Genomic DNA, 20,771 nt, shown 5'->3' on the forward strand with positions numbered 1-20,771 from the left:
TGCAGCCATCTCTCGTTTACCACCTCTCAGAAAACATCTTGTCCTGCACACACTCCCCATGGGTGAAGATGTTATATGTGACTGCCTTGAGCTTGCTCTTCCTCTCTGCCCCGCTGACCACCAGAGACCTCAGATCTGCCCACAGAGTAACAACCCATTATTTTGCTTTCTGTCAGGGTGGCTTTCACTGCACTGAAGGAGGTGAGAGCCACAGATAGAAAGTATATTGGTGCTGAACAACTCCAAACTCTCATCCAGACAGATGGTAGGTGAGGTAAAGATAGGATAACACATCTCGCAGACTCGATTTATTGTGTATTGCTTGTTGTAGATTGGTGTGATCTCTTACATGATTGGCCTATGTATCTTCCGTTGTTCCACCAATGATCTTAGTTTGAGGTTTATGTGGTGCTTGGGTTATGGATGTTGTTGTGGTTGGAGGAAATTACTTTCAGGAGTCTGTTTTTCTCACAATATGAACCTCAGAGCAGAGTTTTGCTTGACTGATGTGCAGCAGGCATACGGACACAAAAAAAGCAATTGTCCTTTCTTTATCTCAGAAACTCTATAAATCAGTATTCTTTTTCCTGCGCTTTCCTGCTCAAATTATATCCGATTTGTTGTTTCAGAGTCAAAAATATGTCATTTCATGCTTCAGCTGATACCTCTAATTTGTTGGTGGGCTTCAGTAGCTGTGCAGTGTGAGAGGAGCTGTATCATGTTCACACTCAGTGGACTGTTACTAACATTTCACTGTTGTTGTCTTCCTGAACAGTCCCCCGGCCCTCACTTGCACACTTGGTCAGAAAAGACAACATGGGTATCACTGAACCATGAAGGTAGCAGCAATAAGACAGAGGAGACACAGTTGGCCATATTAACTGAAATGGATAGTCATAAACCTTAATACTGTGTCATCTCAGTGCAGGACATAAACGTTTACAGACATTTCACCTCTGACTCTAAGCATTGCACAATTGTTCCTGTTTCTGCATAATCACTATGTTCAGAGGAGTCTTCAATGTAACCCTGACCCTTGAGACAACACACCTACGTTGAAACCCATTTTGGCTTGAAATAAAGCCAGTACCTTGAAATCTTCTCAGCCATACATCATTATCCGGTCAATAAGCTATTGATCCATGGCCACTTTCAGGCTTTTTATGTGTCATCTACGATATCAAAGCAAACACAGAAAATAAACACAATGTCTTCCAGTAAAAATCTATAGCCATTCCTGGAAATGAGAGACCAACCTTGTATAAACCGTTACAGTTCATTGGAAAACAAGCACAATTGCACACACTTTGAAAGCGACACGTTTTATCTTCCCTTCTTGTGGTCTATACATTTCCAACATAATGGCCATGTTCCTTTGAAGCCCATGTATCAGTTTCCATTGTTACTGGTTCCATATGTACTGAAGATCAGAGCATTGTGAGCTAGTGTGTGTAAACAAATCAAGACAATGATTGGGGAAATGTGATAAAAGACTTAATCTGAAAACAAAATGGGCTTTTACAGAAATCATAGAAAACACAATGTTTTGTTGAATGACTTGAGGATGTCCAAAACGGTTTTTACATAAATATACAGTGCAGAATCCAAATATAACAAGCATAGGAAAAAGGACTTAAAGCATAAGCTTCCTTAAACCAGAAATATCCTCCTGCCCCCTTCAGGGCTGTCACTAAGTGCCAAGATTCATGTACAGTTGAAATAAACCAAGTCATCCTTTGAGTGTTCATTGCCATTATGGGTATGCCTTTTTTCAGATAAACTAAAGCAATGTTGCCTGGTAAACCAAAAAGAAAAGTGTTCTTTTGAATGTAAAATGTGCATACAGTGTACAACTCAAAGACAAAGTTAAGAAGTATGTCTGGTTTGGTTTTATTTTTGGACATTTCATTTGATTTACTTTTTGGTGCTAAATGGGTTGTAAAAGAAGTCCTTTTTTATATACTAATGGTTCCCTGTTTAGTTTGAAATGTGCCCACACATTAAGACATGCCCCTATCAAAGAAACTTGTAACACTTAACCACATTACAACAGTAATGTGGAGAAGGCGTATCAGTGCGCCTAAAAAGAAAAGGACAGCAAGCTGGCAAACATGGATGTAAACAATGCACAATGTAAAAAAAGGCCATTGAAAATATGACTGACTCTCTATACTGAAAACTAAACCGAATTGTATATCTACTCACAAGACATCACGAATAAAGAAAAAACTGTCAATGCTTATTTTTTATATCAATGTTGTCCTTTATCCATTGTGAAACATTCAGAAAAACAGCTTTGATGCAGTTATTGACTCCAGTAGATTCATCAGTTATAGAAAAAATATTTTTAGCATGAACCAGCGTCACACTCCCAAAGGCCAGGCTATTTCCTGAACTCAATCCCACTTTCTTGCATTGAGCGCAGTCTGACATTCAGAAGCTTATTTTTTTTTAAATAAGCTTTTATTTTTACTACATTAAACTGAGGCAAGCAGCACAAACTGTCTGAGAACAACTGCAACATTTAAAGGTCCCATGTCCTGCTTTTCCGGTTATTACCTGTCCCAGGAGCTCCAACAAGCCGTTTAGGACAGAGAGTGAATACACATACTATACAGAGACGCTGTATGAGAAACCAATGTGAGTTTGTAAAATTGCACATTATAAATCTATTCTAGTAGACCTCAACAATGGAATTATGATCAGTAGCAATGGCCATGACATGGGACCTTTTAATAACGTTTCTTCTTACTGGAGCATTATTAAAATCTACATTTTAAAATAACACAATCTAAATGTACTCTTTTGATATGCAGGAAGACCTTAAAGTGGTGTTATTGGAGCATGTAGTTTTCCTCACTCTAATTCAGTCATCAAAACTTTACACTTATTATGAAGTGAATGCTCCTTTTGAGAAAAATTCCCATCTCTGCTGTTAGTGGGCTGTCGGAAATATTCTCATCAATGAGGTATGATACTGCACCATAGACTGTAGAGACTTTAAAGCTGTCAACCCTTGAAGAGGACACGGAGACCATTGATTGCAGCATATACTCTCCAATACAGCAGTGGGTTGTTTGCTCTGATGTAACGGAGCACCTGAGAAAAACGATTGAAGAGATGCTCACAGACCCTGTCTCTGTCTAACTCTCTTTTAAGATATCATAAAACACACTGCCATGGCTGCTGCGTGCTGTGTTTTGACATGGTGCCTTTTGTACAATCTCTGTCTTTTGATCCTCTCGTCTTCTCCACCTCTTCAGTGAGAGCCTCCATAGCAGATTTGTGAGTTATTTGAAAGGAAAAAAAAACTAGGGAGAACATTAAAAAGACCCTTTAGGGCTTTACCCTTTCCTGTGTGTTATATGATTTCCCTGCATGTACAATATTGTCTGTAAAATGTAAAAATCCCAAAGTTTCCTCCAGAAGGAGTTTCTCTCCCACCCGCCTTAAACCCCTCCATTGGACTCCTTTGTTTATTTCTGTAAAACATCACTATGTAACACTTGCGCTTCTATTGGCTAGTACTCCAACACATTATACTTGGTAGGCTAAGGGGCTTTACAACTTTAGCGAATGAACAATCACGGCCAGACTGGTCTCTGGTTTCAGACAGAGGGTGAAAAGAGTGCTGCAGTTAAGGCAGTATGAGAAAAATAATGACCTTTTTGAGCATTAAAGCATGGAGACATGTCTCGTGACAATTAGCATAAAATAAAACTACAACAAAATAAACGTTTAAAAGTTAATACAAAACCTGCATTTAAAATATAAAAAGAAAACAAGGCCTAAATGATTTATACTGAAGACATGCCATATGATTCCTTTTTAAAGCAAAATAACCTATCAACGCTTTCAAAAAGGTACATTTTGCCTGGTGGAAGCTTCTTTCCACTCACTGCCTTTTGTAGAGTACTTTGCATCATCTTATAACCCATATCAGTGCTATGCTCTGATGAAAGAAACCGTTTGAGGTCCATTTTCGCATTGATAACATCAGCACTTACTTCCTTCATCAGTTCTTCATAGGGAGCTGAAATATCCACCATCTTCTCCATTAGTGTCCACTGTGTAACTGGAAGGCTGCACCGTTGAAAGGACTCCAAGAGACCTCTTCTGCTCAAGAGAGCTGTGCACTATGCAGTGTTTTCTGTTCCATCTTGCATACATTGCTGTAGGCGCTTGACTCGCATTCTCATATCGATGTGGTTTGAAAGGAAGGTGGTGAATGCTACCTTTTGTACCACTATCTTCCTTAAATGAGCTATTATACTTTTGATGCTGCACTGAGAAAGTAGACCCTTGTGAGCATATTTGAAATGAAATGTATGGAATAGAAACAAAAAACAGAGATGGAAAAAGTAGGTGAGGTCATCATTATATATATTCTTATGGTTGGATGAATGATATCCTATTCATTGATGGTAATCTTCATTTTCCTTACTTTTTTTTTTGCCTCTGCTTTGTTGATTTGTATTTACTTCACAAGTAGTCCCATATGTACAATCAGCTGGAGCAGGTGCATCATGCAGCTCACGCCTTTTACCCACTTATCATTCTTTTTTTTCATATTGGTTCAACTAAATGACATGATTTAGTTGCTTGCCTTTTTCCTAACGGCCCGTCCACACTACAGCGTCGACAGCTTCAATCTTCCCATTCACTTTGAATGGGGTGACGTCACGTTGCCTCGCTTTTTCGCCGAACTGAATTGTGGGTAGCATAGCGGTCCGTCTCCGCCATCTCCGGCGTCTGAATCTGACGCCGGAGACGCCGGAGTAGCCAGCGCCAGCCAATCAAATCCCGTTTCGGAAAATCTGACAGCTCAAGCTGTAGCCAATCAAACCGCGTCTAAGCTGGGAGAGATATCCCGCCGTTCATTTCTATATTTCAAAAAAAGATGGAGGAGAAACTAATTATCGCCGTAGCAAATCACCCGGTTTTGTATGAGCAGACCCTCTTCACCTACCGGGATACAAACCGAAGGAACCAGGCATGGAGGGAGGTAGCAGAGACAGTGGGTGAAACTGGTAGGTTTTCGCCTGTTTGGGGAGTTTATATATATATTGCTCCCATAAAATCGCCGGGGTTTTTTGCTTTGTATGTCGGGGGCGGGAGATTCATGTGATTGGTTGTTCAACTTCTGATGCCGGAGACGGACCGCTATGCTACCCACAATTCAGTTCGGCGAAAAAGCGAGGCAACGTGACGTCACCCCATTCACAGTGAATGGGCAGATTGAAGCTGTCGACACTGTAGTGTGGACGAGCCGTAAGTGTTCAGCATCTTCTCAACAGTAGCGTGGCGTGGGGAAAAAATTAGGGGAAGCCAATAATACGTCCTTTCTTTTGGGTCGGGGGTGTGGTGGTCAATGTAATAACGTAACCAGATGAGTGATTACAGCACCCGCTATCATTTTACACACATTTTTATCAGATGCAGGACTTACACACACCTGTTATCTAACCGACAGGTCCGCACGCACTCTCCAGCCCAAACTCTAATAAGCATTCATTCACAAACTAAATCAGGAGACCTTTAACGTTTTACGTCCGATTCGCTCCTTTTTTCCTCGCTGTACACAGATCCAGTTTGGGCATCGGCCTGTCATCAGATTGTATTTGTTGTTGCTGCTGTAGTGGAAGTTTAGTACAATTACTTTTGATGAAATACTCCAAATCTCCACCCTCCATAATTGCACTTGCTTCAGTTGCTTGCTACTTTCTAACGGCGGTGAGAGTGATGCAGTGACGCTATCTATCTTCTATCGATTAGATTTATGATTCGAAAATTATAAAAGTAGGGTAGACATGTGGATATTATCCGACTGAACACAACTTGCATTTATCTAACAGGTTCGTTATCCACTGACCTTATTTCGAGCTATTTTCCAAAATCCTATGGAGAACTCCCATTGCTTGAGGGAAACCGAGAGCAGCTTACTTCCGGATTTTAGGATGCGTCACTGCAACACTAAGTTGCAGTGCCTCTGGCTTCCCTTGGCATGGCCCTGACCAATCACAGGTTGGCAGGGGCATCACGTGAGCCTCATCTGATTGGTCAATCCCTCCATTTTTTTCACCAAGGGAAGCCAGATTCGGCTGGCCTCCTCTCGCAACAGTGAGTGCAATCTACTGTTTCACCATAACATCTAGAGGGGCGCTGTTTGTTTCACTCTTTGTAAAATACTCAATGAGAATGGGGGAGAGACGGGCCGGGAGCAACACACAGCAAAGGAGAATTATCGAAACAAAACAAAGTGTTTTTATTTATTTATTTAAATTATAACTACAATCCGAAAAAACAGGGGAAGCCTGGCTTCCCTTGGCCTCCGGGAGAAAACGCCACTGCTTCTCAATAGCCTGTTTTACATGCTCTGGTGGTATGAGACCCGTGAAACTGACGAACATGCATTAACCTCTTCACAGGTCTCACTAAAAAATCTATTAGGAAGCTGCAGCTAATTCAGAACGCTGCTGCTCGAGTCCTCACTAACACTAAGAAAGTGGATCACATCACTCCAGTTCTGAAGTCTTTACACTGGCTTCCTGTGTGTCAAAGAATAGATTTCAAAATACTGCTGCTGGTTTATAAAGCACTGAATGGTTTAGGCCCAAAATACATTTCTGACCTCCTGCTAAATTATGAACCATCCAGATCTCTCAGGTCTTCAGGGACTGGTCAGCTTTCTGTCCCCAGAGTCAGAACTAAACATGGGAAAGCAGCGTTCAGTTATTATGCTCCAAATATCTGGAACAAACTCCCAGAAACCTGCAGGTCCGCTGCAACTCTGACTACTTTTAAATCCAGGCTGAAGACTTTTCTTTTTGTCGCTGCTTTTAATTGAACTATTCATATCTTAGACTGCACTGTAACTTTTATCCATGTACTTTTTCTTTTAATGTTTAATTGCACTGTAACTTTTATCCATGTATTTTTTCTTTTAATGTTTATTTTATTAGCTTTTCTTTTTAATGACTGATTTTAAATGCCATTTTCTTAATCTCTTTCATTTTTTGTAAAGCACTTTGAATTGCCTTGTGTTGGAAAGTGCTATATAAATAAACTTGCCTTGCCTTGCCTTTTGCACAATTTAAATCGAAAGTGGAGTCAATCCATTTTGCAGTGAGGCTAAGCAATCACATATCTATGGAAGCCTGTTTGCGCCACAGGAAAAAAAAATCCTGTAAGTCATTATAATGACTTAGCTATCTCATTATAATGACTTACTATCTCATTATATTGACTTAAAGGTGGGGTAGGTAAGTTTGAGAAACCGGCTCGAGATACACTTTTTGTTATATTCCATGGAATGCTCTTAACATCCCGATAGCAATGAATATCTTAAGTGCTTTGACAAGAAATCCATAAAAAAATGTCATCTGTGGAAGCCGTAATACTGTAAAAAGTACAACCAATCCGTTTAGCGTCCTGTCTGTCAGCCTTCCATCTCGTGCACGCACAAATGTATCTCGTGCCGTCAATGGGCGTGCATTGCAGCAGCAGGCGGCCACTTTCACCAGTCTGCTGACGTCATGCGCGTTCATGTGTGTTGGAGGAGGTGCTCTGTAAGGAAGTCTGAAGGAAGGGGCGGATTCTTTTCGGCTGTGTACTTTCAAATGTTCGTGCACTCGAGCCGGTTTCTGAAACTTACCTACCCCACCTTTAATATCTCATTATATTGACTTAGTTATCTCATTATATTGACTTAATATCTCATTATATTGACTTAGTTATCATTATATCGACTTAATATCTCAAATCAGGCCTCCCTCAGTAGACACACATTTAGGTGGCGCAGCGTATGTTTCGGAGAGATGTGGGATAGGCTTGACGTGTTATTGAGCTCAACCTTGTCTTCTAAGAAGGTAACAGTAAAAACGGTGCCTATTTCAGCCATACATATCACATCCAGCCATACATATCACATCTGATAAAAGACCTTGTAAACATTTGTATTCTCTATCTCAATGATTGGCTGGTGTTCCAAAGCAATGAATTCAATGCATAGAAAGACAATCCACCATTGTTTGTTGCTTTGATGTGGACTTTATTGTGTTACCTGAGTAAACTCACTATATGTCATTATGTTTGTAGGTGTCTACCTTGCAACATGCTTGCATTGCAGACATTACAAGTGGCTGTTGGACTACTTTTGTTTTCCAATTGTGCTCCAAGTCCATTTACTGCTGATGTAAAACAAAGGATAAGTCTTAGGCGTATTCTCAATATGCCCAATACTCATTATTTAAAACATGCCTTGATAGGCCAGAATCATAATATCATTTTACTACTTTAAGGCCCCACGAGGACGATAACGGTCATATCCGCTACAGCTCTCTATCAGATAGACTGTTCGGCCACACGAGGCCGACATGGAAACGCAGATAGCGATAACGGGTCCCAAGGTGGGTAGATCTGCGAACAAAACGCTCTGGGGGGGCAAACGGCTCCGTGTTTACACCTATACGATAATTTCCTGATAACGGTGAAGCAATAGCCCCGCCTCTCCCACGTCTCCTGCTCAGAGATCAGCTGCTGTGCTGTCAGAAGAGGGGGAGGAAAAGAGAGGCTCCGTTTTTTTATTGTTATATAGAGTCGTTATCAATTTGTTTTAAAGCTCAATAAATAACAAAGAAGACCTCTGACCGGCACTTTTCTAATTGTGTCCGGAAGATTTAAACTTTAACGGACATGTTGACCGGCGAAAATAAATCTAACTGAAACTCTGCCGCATGGTCCCCTCGTCCCTTGGAAGAGGCGGAGGGGGATGGAGAAAAAGAGCCAGAGCGGAGAATAAACAGAAGGGCAACCATGGCAACCATGCGCAGGATGTCTTCTTCGCTGCTTTTGTGGCAGGAGTACAGCGCCACTTATAGGCCCGCCATATGTACTACAGCGTCTCCAGCGCTTTCGAGCGGTCTTGTGTGAACGGACACGTTTCTGGTGCCTATTGCGTGTGGACGGAAGACTTTTTTGATATCCATTTAGGTCCGTTTGCGTTATCGTCCTCGTGTGGCTCCAGCCTAAGTTTGAACCCTGACCTTGACCTGATTACTGTGGTGCCTTTTTTTTAAAGTAACGTCTAATTGATTTATGTTGTGTTATGTGTGAGTTTGTGTGATTTATACATTGCAAGACATATTGCACAAGCCCAACAAAGATAATGAAAACATAGAAAATAACACTGTTGGCCCCAAACAAATGGCTTTAGCAAAAAGTTATTATGTTTTAGAAAACATTGATTAATCATACATGCAGCGACAATCACAGAATGACAGCTATGTCTGGGGCGGCCGGCCCTACATGACATTTCGTTTTAGTTTCTGCGCTCACACGTTTCGATGCAAAATCTCATGGATCTTTAAAAATAGCTTTGTTAATGTTACTACTGACTTATACTTACACTTAGGATAAATATTTTCTTAACATTGTCACCAAACTATACCAGCTCTGGCTTACATATCTCAACCTCCATTTTAGGTCAGGATTTGAAGGGTTTTTCAACGCTGTATCTACATCAGCTGTTTGCAGGATATCAAAGGCAAACACATTGTATTAAAGATGAAATGAAATGTTGTTTTTTACCCAGGGATTTGCTGAGAAAAAGAATACTTCACACACACCCAAAGTGAGGAGGATGAAAGTATGTTGAGAAGAAAGCACTGTTGATATAGTTCGCTGGGAGGATGATACAATACTAAAATAATACATCTTACACCATCTTGTCATCATAAACCTATGACTGTCAGAGCGATGAAAGGGGATATGAATGCACACAAATGCCCATATCAGAAAATATGCTCTGAATAACACGTTTTTGGTGGCAGGAGCTCAGTCTGTAGGGACTTGGCTTGGGAACCAGAGGGTCGCCTGTTCAAGTCCCGATTGGACCAAGGAGAACAGATATCAAATCAAAATCAAATCAAGTTTTATTTATATAGCACATTTATAAACGATTTTTGGTCGAGCCAAAGTGCTGTACATATAATAAAAATAGCCTACAGTAGAGACACTTTACAGCACAGATTGTTCAGAATATCAGTATGAGAAAAACGACACCCTCTATCCTTAGACCCTCACATCGTACAAGGAAAAACTTCCAGAGAAAACCCACAGTTTGAGGGGAACATGGGAGAAACCTCAGGGAGAGCAACGGAGGAGGGATCCCTCTCCCAGGACGGACAGACGTGCAATAGATGCCGTGTGTAAATCAAAGAGATAATACATTTTACAGCACATAGACCGAATGTTAGGAAATGCATGTGTCTGTAATAAGAAGATGAATGGACTGGTTGCTAGAGAGTTGCCGATTTGCCTCTTGTTGTCCTCAAATCTGACAAACAAATATTACATCAGATAAAATACCTTGTAGAAAATGATGTTGTCTATCTCAATAATTGGCTGGTTATCCAAAGCAATGAACTGAATGCGTATAATCTTTCAAAGGAACCACCATTGTTTGTTGCTTTGGAGTGGACTTTATTGAGTTACCGGAGTAAACTCACTGTATTTCATTGTGTGTTTAGCTGTCTGCTTTGCAACATGCTTGCATTGCAGACATTGCATTGCATACATGTGTCAATGTCAGAGCAACGAGCAGATATTAATGCAAACAAACACATCAGAAATGTGTGCTCTGAATAACAAGTTTAACATGGCAGGACCTCAGTCTGTTGGGACTTGGCTTGGGAACCAGAGGGTCGCCTGTTCAAGTCCTTATTGGACCAAGTACATATGGACTGGTTAGTGGAGAGTTGCCGATTCACCTCCTTGGCACTGCTGAATTGTACTTGTCAAGGCACCAAACCCCCAAATGCTCGGGGGGCCATGGCAGCCTTCTTCCTTGATGTGAGGGTCTAAGGATAGAGGGTGTCGTTTTTCTCATACTGATATTCTGAACAATCTGTGCTGTTGTATTTGCTGTAAAGTGTCTCTACTGTAGGCTATTTTTATTATATGTACAGCACTTTGGCTCGACCAAAAATCGTTTATAAATGTTCTATATAAATAAAACTTGATTTGATTTCCTCTGACACCTCTCCAGTAATGTGTATAGGTCCTGTTTGTGCATTTGGGCCTATGTGTGTGATATGTTGCCAAAAGGACATTAGTGCAAATTGAATGTCTGCTGATAAAGTATGTTTGTATTCTTTACCATTACATTACAATCAGTTGTGAGGCTAGTGATTGGTTTAGGGCCTCTGCTTAGTCTCGTTTGTGATTTAAATAAGTGTTAAATAACATTGTGATCATAGTCACTTCTATTGTTGCTTCATTAAGTGTGTTTTCATTATTGCAAACAATTACAAATCAATGATGCAAACAAAAAGCAGACTAAGATGAATCATTTGCTCAGTATGCCTCAAATGGACTGTGCTGCTTGTTGGGACCCTTTTATACAGTCAATATTTAAAATATAAGGGTGATCTAATGTTTTGATATGAGATGTTGATGTAATCAGGAACTTTATAATCATTATATTTATAGGTCGGAAAATACATTCTGAGGGATATCCAAAAATGTTATCAGTATTAATAAAAGCAGATGTTCTCTGTAGCCTATGTGTGTATCGTGCCATGCGTCCACGTGTGCGAGTGCTTCCTCGTGCATATGATGTGGAGCCGCATTACTTTCCATTGTACACTTTTTCTAGTATTGCTCCAAACAAATGATGTGCAGAATTCAAATGTGCCTCTCTGCCCTTGTATGGCATATCAACTCCAACAAACCTGGACAGAAACAATTTCAGGAACATTTGTGGATTAAGCTCAATGTATGAAAACGGCTTGAGTGCAAAACCTCAGCTCTTTGAGTCCATCTTTTTCAACACCCACTCTTTGTTCTTACTGCGCTTGCTTCAGTTTGTTGGTGTGACACAGGTAATCCTCCTAGAGAAGATTAAGTTCAATGAAGAATGAGGCGAACCAAACAGTTGACATTTCCAGGTCGTATTGTTGAACACATTTGCGTCACTTCAAGCCCATTGTGCAGAATTAAAGCCGATGATGTGTTTTTCTCAGAGTTGATTTATCCAACTTTGTTCCAGTGTAGCATTCACAAAAGCTTTCTCCTGCATGTAATATAATAAAGTATGGCGGTGCAAAGGCAAGGTTGGATGTGTCTTTGACGTAAGTGCTCCCACTCGCCTCGGCCCACTCGGCAGACAGGAGTTGTTCAATTCCCCTGCACTCCGTTACATCCTTCCTTCTTTAAGATACTTTTTTTGGTAATTTGATGGCTTTATTTAAAAGAAATGCAGTGGCGAAAGAAAGAAGTGAAAGGAATGATATGCAGAAGAAAGGTCCGGAATCAAACCATGGACACTCAATGCATGTCAGGGACTTTGTCGGCTCATGTTGTCTGCACCCTCATCACTATTGTGGGGCCTGTGAGTGGAATTTACTGTGGCCAATATCTACTGCAAAGTATTGAGCATAGCTCAATAGTAATAGCAATAGCTCTCTAGCCCAATTCAAATGGACATATTTCGCTTTGTGGCCCATTGATCATATGTTTACCCTTGAGAATACCAGAACAAGGGAGGTGTGTGGCACAGTGGGTTGTGTGTATGTGTTGGGATCAGGGGTCACAGGTTCAAACCCCACTGCAGTCAGCATGTCGTTGTGTCCCTGGGCAAGGCACTTTACCCCAAATTGCTCCTGTGGGGATTGCCCACAGTATTGAGTATGTTAGTCGCTTTGGATAAAAGCGTCTAACAAGTGACATGTAATGTAATGTAATTTCTTTGGGTCCTTGTAAGAAAGTAAGTCAAACTTTATTTATACAGCACCCTTCTCTATACGAATGTACAACGTGCTTTACAGACAATACAATACAACATACAACTATAAAATGTAGAATAAAAGGCATAGAACACAGCAAGTAACAGATAGGATAAAACACCACAGTTACAAACTCACCTCCAACGCCCCAAAAGCCTGTCAGAAAAGGTGAGTCTTTAGCTGCCCCTTAAAAAAAACACAGCTGCTACTCTGTCCTAACAACTACCTTACTTCCCCTTGGCTTCCCAGCTAGTGAATGATAGGATTGTTTTGTGGGGGAGATAGAGGGGGATGACATTTCCTGAAATCCAGCTCTAACCACTGAGCTATCAGATGTTTTGAATGAACACGAACAGGATATTGAAAGCTACAATTGGTCTGTGTGTAATAGACAGGAACATTATCTGTTTAGGATGCTGCCAGGAGCAATCATATCTATTGTCTGAGATGATGTATTATTATTTATAGATCTGACGTGGGTCAATTTTATGAAAATGCGCACCAAAGTGTTCCAGGACACAGAAGAGTGTGAACACTAATCCTACCTAGTTTAAGTCACTGCCAAATAGGTGAAGGAAGGGTTGTTATCAGAAATATATATATATATTATAAGTCCTGTCTGTGAGACTTCAGGAAAGTTATCTGTATCTCTTTGAGTTTGACTTCAAATAGCGGCAGGCTAAATCACATTGTTCCCACAGAACTGTAACTTTTCTCACTTCTTTTCAATTATTGGATTCATTAGAGCTCAGTCTGTTTGTGCTAACTTTTGTGCGTTATCACAATGAAATTAGTCGCAAATTAATCTTTCTTTGAAGCCATAGTTCAAAGTGACTGTGAACTTCTGATAATTGCAAAGTTTATCAAACCGTGGAATGATCTATGGTTTTCTTCCAGTTCTAATTACACTCTTGACTGGAAATAACTGATGAATAATTGTAAAAAGATTGGGTTCCTCTGTGTGGGCTCTTAACCATGCGTGGCTTTCATAACTGTAGATAACTGCCACCCAACAACTTTGAAGATTTAATTTATGGATAGAAAGAAAACAATCTATGAATTCTGTCATTTGCTTTCTCCGATGAACTTCACCGTTACTCCCTCGAAAGGTCGACCTTTGCTAGGCACAGCAAGTCTTTCTCCACACTGGTGGTGGTTTATTTTCAACCTTTCCAAAACCAACTAACTAGAAACTGCCTTTGGGGTTGGGATCACACCAGCCGGGATGCCAAATCCTGCCAGGGGCATGATAACATGAAAACTACAAACCTGTAAAGCTGCATCTTGCAAAACAGACAGAAGTATAAACATCTGAGAATTGTTTAAAACCTCTTCTGTCGCAGTTCCTGCTACAGTAACAGAATCCAGGAGCACATTTTTCCATGATGACACACAGACTCGTAAAATGAAAGTAATGTCTGTTTGTTTTGTTTGTCCGCCATGTACAGCGACCTTGGGTCCCTTGAAAGGCGCTATAGAAATATCATTTATTATTATTATTATTATTATTATTATACCAGCATTGCTCTGTAGTGTGTAACAAATACATGTGTTTATCTGCTCTCTGCCGCATTATATCCAAGGACAAGAGATCATACACTTGTATTACTAGCAACGATAGCAAAGCTAGTTTTGTTTTCACTTTGTGATCGTTTGTGTGTGACATCATGTGCTCCTGGAGACGGCTATTAAAGCGGATAGCACAATGCAGTTACAAAACGTTACAGATGTGTTCAAATGTAAAAGAAGAGTTATTTGAGGCTGAACAAAGGGGCCAGAAGCAGGGGCCACAGTTTATTCACTATTATCTTTATCAGCTCCTTTGTGCTCTTTATCGGATGTGAGAAAGTTAACAGTTAACTATTGGCACACATTTTAGTCCTCGTCCTAAAACCAATCTCGTTATGTCAAATGCAAAAACATACATCTTTAAAATCGGAACTGTATGTAGGTGAAGCATCCAAACAAGGCTATGTTAAAAGGGGTAATTCAGTAAATGTTTTAGTGCCAAGTAGCCCAGCAATACAAGAACAATGCCGTTTCTGCCACCATTATCATTAACAAATGTTCAGCTTGATGTTGAAGTTGCACTAAACATCCTTCATCCTGTCGAAAAGCAAAATGTTGTTTGATGTTCCAGCCATTGTACAATATGTGCAGTGCTTTGGACAGAGACACAAGAGGGTAAGCCTGTCCAATCAGAGGGCAATGCAGTCTAGAGATTTCTATTATAGGGGATTTGAGTGTATGTCCTTTAGGATGGAAGAGCTTTTTTCTTTGTCTGTTGCTTCAAGAGCATTATTTTCTCCTCCGTTTGTTGTTTTCAGGTGTATCTTCGGATTCTCTTTGAGCTGCTGTTGGCTTTTAGACACTATAGTGCACACAGTGATTTTGTGCACTATCTTAGCATGATGGTGAAGGGATCCATCACCCTTTAGTTTGTTTTCCAGTGATTTGTTGTGACACATATTCCTGCAGAAAATAAGGCTTCCTTTCAGTGTCCTTATGTCGCCTTTTTTTGAAATTGTGTGGCATGTCTGTTTGCACTGGATTAGGTGTGATCTGTACACAAATAATTAAAAACAGGCTTAAATAACATTGATTTTCATACCTCAAATTGGTTTCTTAGGTGCCTGCTTCAACATGAAGTACACCCATCATGTGAGTTAATAACACCATTTTACCGACATATCAGAGGCGACACTGAGGTGAGCTCAATGACTCTTTTGAGACATCAAGGTGTAAACAACCCACAAAGGATTAAATGGAAACCCTCTTGCAATCATTTTTTGTCTGATTTAGTATTTGCAGACATGACCAAGAGACCTCATTGACACTTCATCCTAATTGACTTCAGGAGACTGGATAACTGCAACAAAACATAAGCTCTGACTGTGATGGTGGTGGTGAGCAACTCCAAAGAGACAAAAGTTGATCGACTCACACACCATCGCTATGATCCTGTCTAAAAAGAGTGGTGCAGAAATGTGTCTTTAAAGCCTAACATTAGCTTTTTTACTGTTGGTGATTTATTTATAAAAGTAACCAAGGTGGTGTCAATATGTGGAGATTATCCTGCTGAACAAAACGTGTAAGTATCATAAATGTTCTTTGCCACAAAGATTATTTTCTACAATATTCCAAAATCCAAAGGAAGCATCCCATTGCTTTTTGTCAAAGTAGCGCTTTAAGCATATCATTTGGCTTCAAAAATGCGTCATCCCTACACCGTCATATGCTCCTTTCAATATAATAGTTCAACAACTGACAGATGAACATAAAAAAACACCACTCTCAAGTTGATATGGTCAACTGGTTTAGTGAAAAATGTGGCTTATATTAATCAGAGGGTTGGTCCCCTGCCCCTTCGATCAACTTATTGATGTGTGCTTGGGGAAGATATCACTGAACTGCTCTCCAGGTGTCTACAAATGAAGATGAATGTAAGTCACTTTGGATAAACGTTAAATGTGTGACATGGCAAACTGGCAGACATTTTATTTACAGATCCAGCAAGTTACTGAGCAGCTTCACCGCTCATTTTGTGTCGTGTTTCTCTCCACCTGATACATATAAGCCTAGTGTTAACCCTGTTTTGGCTCTACCAAACTACGGCCCGGGGGCCAAATGCGGCCCGAGATTCAGGTTGCAAGATTCAACTAATTCAAAAAGTATAATGGAGTAAGGCCCAAAAATGAAACTTGTGCTTGTCTTGTACTTCTAAAATATGTAAGTATTCATGTGTTAAGAAGCCCACTCTTCAAACTAATTCAGTCAATTCAAGTTGAAAACGTGTTCTATCAAATCTAAGTTGATAAGCAAAAATACCAATAACTCCTTTTCATAACAAGCTTGAAATAAACCATTCCTATTTTCCTAAGCAATCTGAGGCTCCTGTTTTAAGGAATGAGCTGCTAACAAAATAAATGAAACCTCTTTTGAGAGCTGTGATGTAGGCTGCTGTTTTTCTTAAAGCATATTCAAGTATTAAGCATAACTTACCTACATTAGATTGATGTTGCTGACTTATAACTGAACTTATGACGCAATATAGCTCACCTCTAGTGAGCGACCCAGCCCTTCGTATAATTTTCTGTATGTGGCCCTCGGTGGAAAAAGTTTGGACACCCCTGCTCTACACCAACACCTGAGGGACATTTCTGGCACTTTAGATAATGCTCTATTTATTTCACCAGCTAGTCGCTTAATGTGTCTGCTGTTTGGAGCAGGAAGCGTTTGGCAGAGTTTACTGCTACAGGTGAGTGTGCCAACAAAGATAAAGTCGTGGACCGAACAGCTAAACATTGAGCTGAAACTCACAATATATCTCAGTAACGCCAAGAAGACCTGCTGATCCCGGTGGTATTCCCTGCAAGTTCTTAAACACAACTAACCTCTTAAGCATTCACATTGTCTTTACATTCTCAATTCATGCGTTGTTATTATGTGTGTTTGTATCGTTTTAAATGTAACGTGGATGTATGCAATTGAATCAAACTCCATCCTTTGTTTTGTTTTTTTACTTCAGAATTTGATCACATAAAGGCATCAAATAGAAGCATGTCGTTTTTCACAAAATAACACATTATCGCTGCTTCAGTCAGAATGAAACTAGATTCAAATCAATAATCGAAACAAGTTCTGAATGCAGGATTTAATGATCAGGGCTTTCGTCGATGCTATTTTATAATCAAGTTGCAGAGATAAATAAAGAGGCATTAATGACAACATCAGTCAATATGAAATTCAATATTAGATCCAGGAAGCTGTCAATATCATGATCAAACGGGAACTTGTCTTAAAAGGGATACATGCTTCAAAGACCTCATTATTCATCAGGAGATGGTTGAGTCCAATTAGCCTCGACAACATAAAAACTGACATGATCAAAAACCAGCACCACCAGGGGAAAAGGACAGATAACATCATGTCAATATTGAACTCACTTCCAACTTTATTTCAGGCTTGTGGTTTTCCGTGGCAAATAGGTCACAGCTTATCAAATCAGAGCACACAGAGAAAAGAGGCGAAACATCCAAACTCCATTTTTTACAGTTTATATTTTCCCACTCGGTATTTTGCTTTTGAACATGCTGTTTTTGACGAGACATTGTAATGGCCTAGACACACATTTTGATTTCTCCATCACATTTGTTTTACTCATTGTTATTAACTAGAAAGAGTGTCTTGATGTCTCTCTCTTTGCTCACTGTTTGAAACTTCTGTGTCCTATATCCGAACACATACACACCCATTGGAAGCTTATCAATTTGGGCCATGAGTGCTTTCTTTGTAACAAAGCTGATGGAGTTCATGGAATTCATGGCAACTGCGCTTTGTGAGATTTGCATTACATACCCACACTGCGGCAAATGTTCGAGACGCCTCCTACCCCCTTTTTGAAGTATGGACAGTGCATGACGGCAAGGTTTCAATGCCCCAACTGTCTTTCCACTGAAGCTTTGATGACAAACCTCAAAGTGTTTAGTATTGCTAAATGCATTCTGTACGCTTTTACGAGGAATACATTACATTAATGATTTCAAAGATGTGTATAAAGTCTTTTTTTATAAACATGGGCTATACATAACAGCTTTTTTTCATGCAAGAAGCTCTGTACAGCTGATGTTACTTCAGCATGTTAACATTTTAACAATTACGATTAACATCCTGATGCTTAACCCTCCTGTTGTCTTCGGGTCAAATCTGACCGATGTACTACTTTCATCAATCATAACCTTTTTGTTTTACTTTCGATTGCATTAAGGCTTCATGATATCCTTCACAGTAGACATTTGAACATATAAAATTGCTGATCACCACTTTCTTTGAATTTTGGATGATTTAGTCAACTTTGTAACACCCATGGTGTTCCCGGTCAAACATGACCGCCATAAAGAAAAGGAAGTAGTAACCATCCGGATCAGATAAAACACACACACACACACACGCACACACACATACTCTCGATGTGTGTGTCCCCCCCTTATGTGACCATCCCCCCACATGGATCACAGCTGGCACACGCAATACATGTTCAGTGTCTATTCTTTGTATATTTACTGCAGTTTTTCTTGTGTACCAGTAGTCTGATACAATATGTACAGTTTGAAAGGGTGTTAAATGAAATTTGGTGATGATTAATGTTTTTTGTGTTAATATAATAGTAGTTAAAACAGGACCGGTCAAACTTGACCGCGAACACCAAAGTAAGGGGGGGGGAACGAAGACAATAGGAGGGTTAAAAAGGTCATTTTAATTTTGCACTCACATTTGCTGATTTGGCACTAAGCATACCATAAAGCAGTGTGTTAGTTTACATACAAAATTGTAAAACAAAACGACCATCCAAATCGTTTTTGGTGAAATAGGTCCTGAAAATGTAAACCGTTTTTGGCCAGGTGCAAAATGATGTGCTGGGAAAGTACTTGGGCTATATGATTTTACAAGTACAGACGAAAACACATTGAGAAATGGCCATTACTCATGAGGAGACTGAACTTTTAAAATAAAACAGGAAACAAAGCAACCAAATAACTGACAATTTCAACTCGGAGAAGACAACAAAAGGCTGGCCAAATGAAGACACAAACACTCTCTCCTCCTTTTGTAACAACTGAACATTTTGTGTGGAGTGAGCACAATGCCATCAGTCTTAAAAAAGAGCCTTTTAAATGTCTTATTGCTTGTCAAGTCTGCTTCTTTGATACATTTGCAGTTCACGCACTTAACTTTGTTTTAATGTAAACTAAAATCCTGGTATTTGCTCTTGGTGTTCTTGGCAACTGTTAATGAAAAAGGAAATAAAGACAAACTTTAATTATATTATTTTTTTTGAGGCGTGGATTAGATTTATGCTTAAGGGAATAATAGTTTGTGTGGATTTTGAAAATAACTGATAAATATATATAACACAATTTAGTGTGTTTAGGGGAAAAATACTTGTTCTTACATTATTATAAATATATTATATCCAACCAACACACATTTTGGTTGTATCCTGGGGACCAAGTAAACCACAAATCATTGATCTAACTGTAAGACCTAATCACTTGTGTTAGCTTGTATTATTCCGGGATTTGTAATAATACCAAACATCTTCTGTGGTGTTGTTCCTGAACAAAAGTGACGTTGTCTGCTCTGTTAATAGACATCCAACAGAGAGTAACACACAGAAAGCATGTATAAATGATTCCAGTTTGAATTGGCATCTCACTTATTTGGGGTCTGTATTGTATTTTTTGTCAGGCCACAGTGCAAATGATTAGAAGCTTCACACGGCTTCTGGCACCGATTCTAAGAGGCTCTTCCAGCTACTCAGCAATTTGGATAAGCTCCAAGTTCTAGAACATCGGTAGATTTCCCTGAAACAGAGTTAGTTTATTTATTACAAATGCAGCACACGTTTTAGACGGTGACTGCCAATGACTTTGGATATCCTTTGCCGTCATGAATACCACATTTATGAAGGTATTATTATTTTAAAAGAATTAGAGGAATCTTCATGAAATTAGTATATATCTATCTTCCTCTCATGATGAAACATTAGAGATCCTTTCATGTGATCTGAGGCAAACATGTATTCAAAATGTTAATGTATATAATACTTTGCTTTTTGATCATAGCCCTACAACATTATTGGCATTCCGCCTCAGCTGAACTTAGTTTTTGCACTAAAACACCATATAGTAAACATTGTAATCGTTATTTCTGCCACTCATCAGCATGTTAAAGAGGCCCTATTGTGCTTTTTGAGGTTTTCCCTTTCATGTAGTGTGTTATAGGTTTGTTTGTGTGTGTAAATAGCCTGCAAAGGCTAAAATTCCCTGTTTTTCCCTCCAGAGGGAGTTTCTCTTTCGCACATCCTTGACAGAGCTAGTTTTTATATTGAAGATAAATGCGTTAATGCTGCGGTAAACAAAACCCTTATTCTCTTTACAACAAATAAAACAATTAATTAAACTTACATAGTTTCTCTCCAGAAAA

The 20,771-nt window shown here is 39.6% G+C and overlaps 1 protein-coding gene across 1 annotated transcript in view; it reads left to right on the top strand.

The window, feature by feature from the left end:
• rxfp1 (relaxin family peptide receptor 1) overlaps positions 1-20,771 on the top strand; it is a 97,529-nt gene that overhangs the window by 23,378 nt on the left and 53,380 nt on the right. The window lies entirely within an intron of this gene.

This window comes from Gymnodraco acuticeps, unplaced genomic scaffold, assembly GCF_902827175.1.
Source record: "Gymnodraco acuticeps unplaced genomic scaffold, fGymAcu1.1, whole genome shotgun sequence".
Classification (NCBI taxonomy): Eukaryota; Metazoa; Chordata; class Actinopteri; order Perciformes; family Bathydraconidae; genus Gymnodraco; species Gymnodraco acuticeps.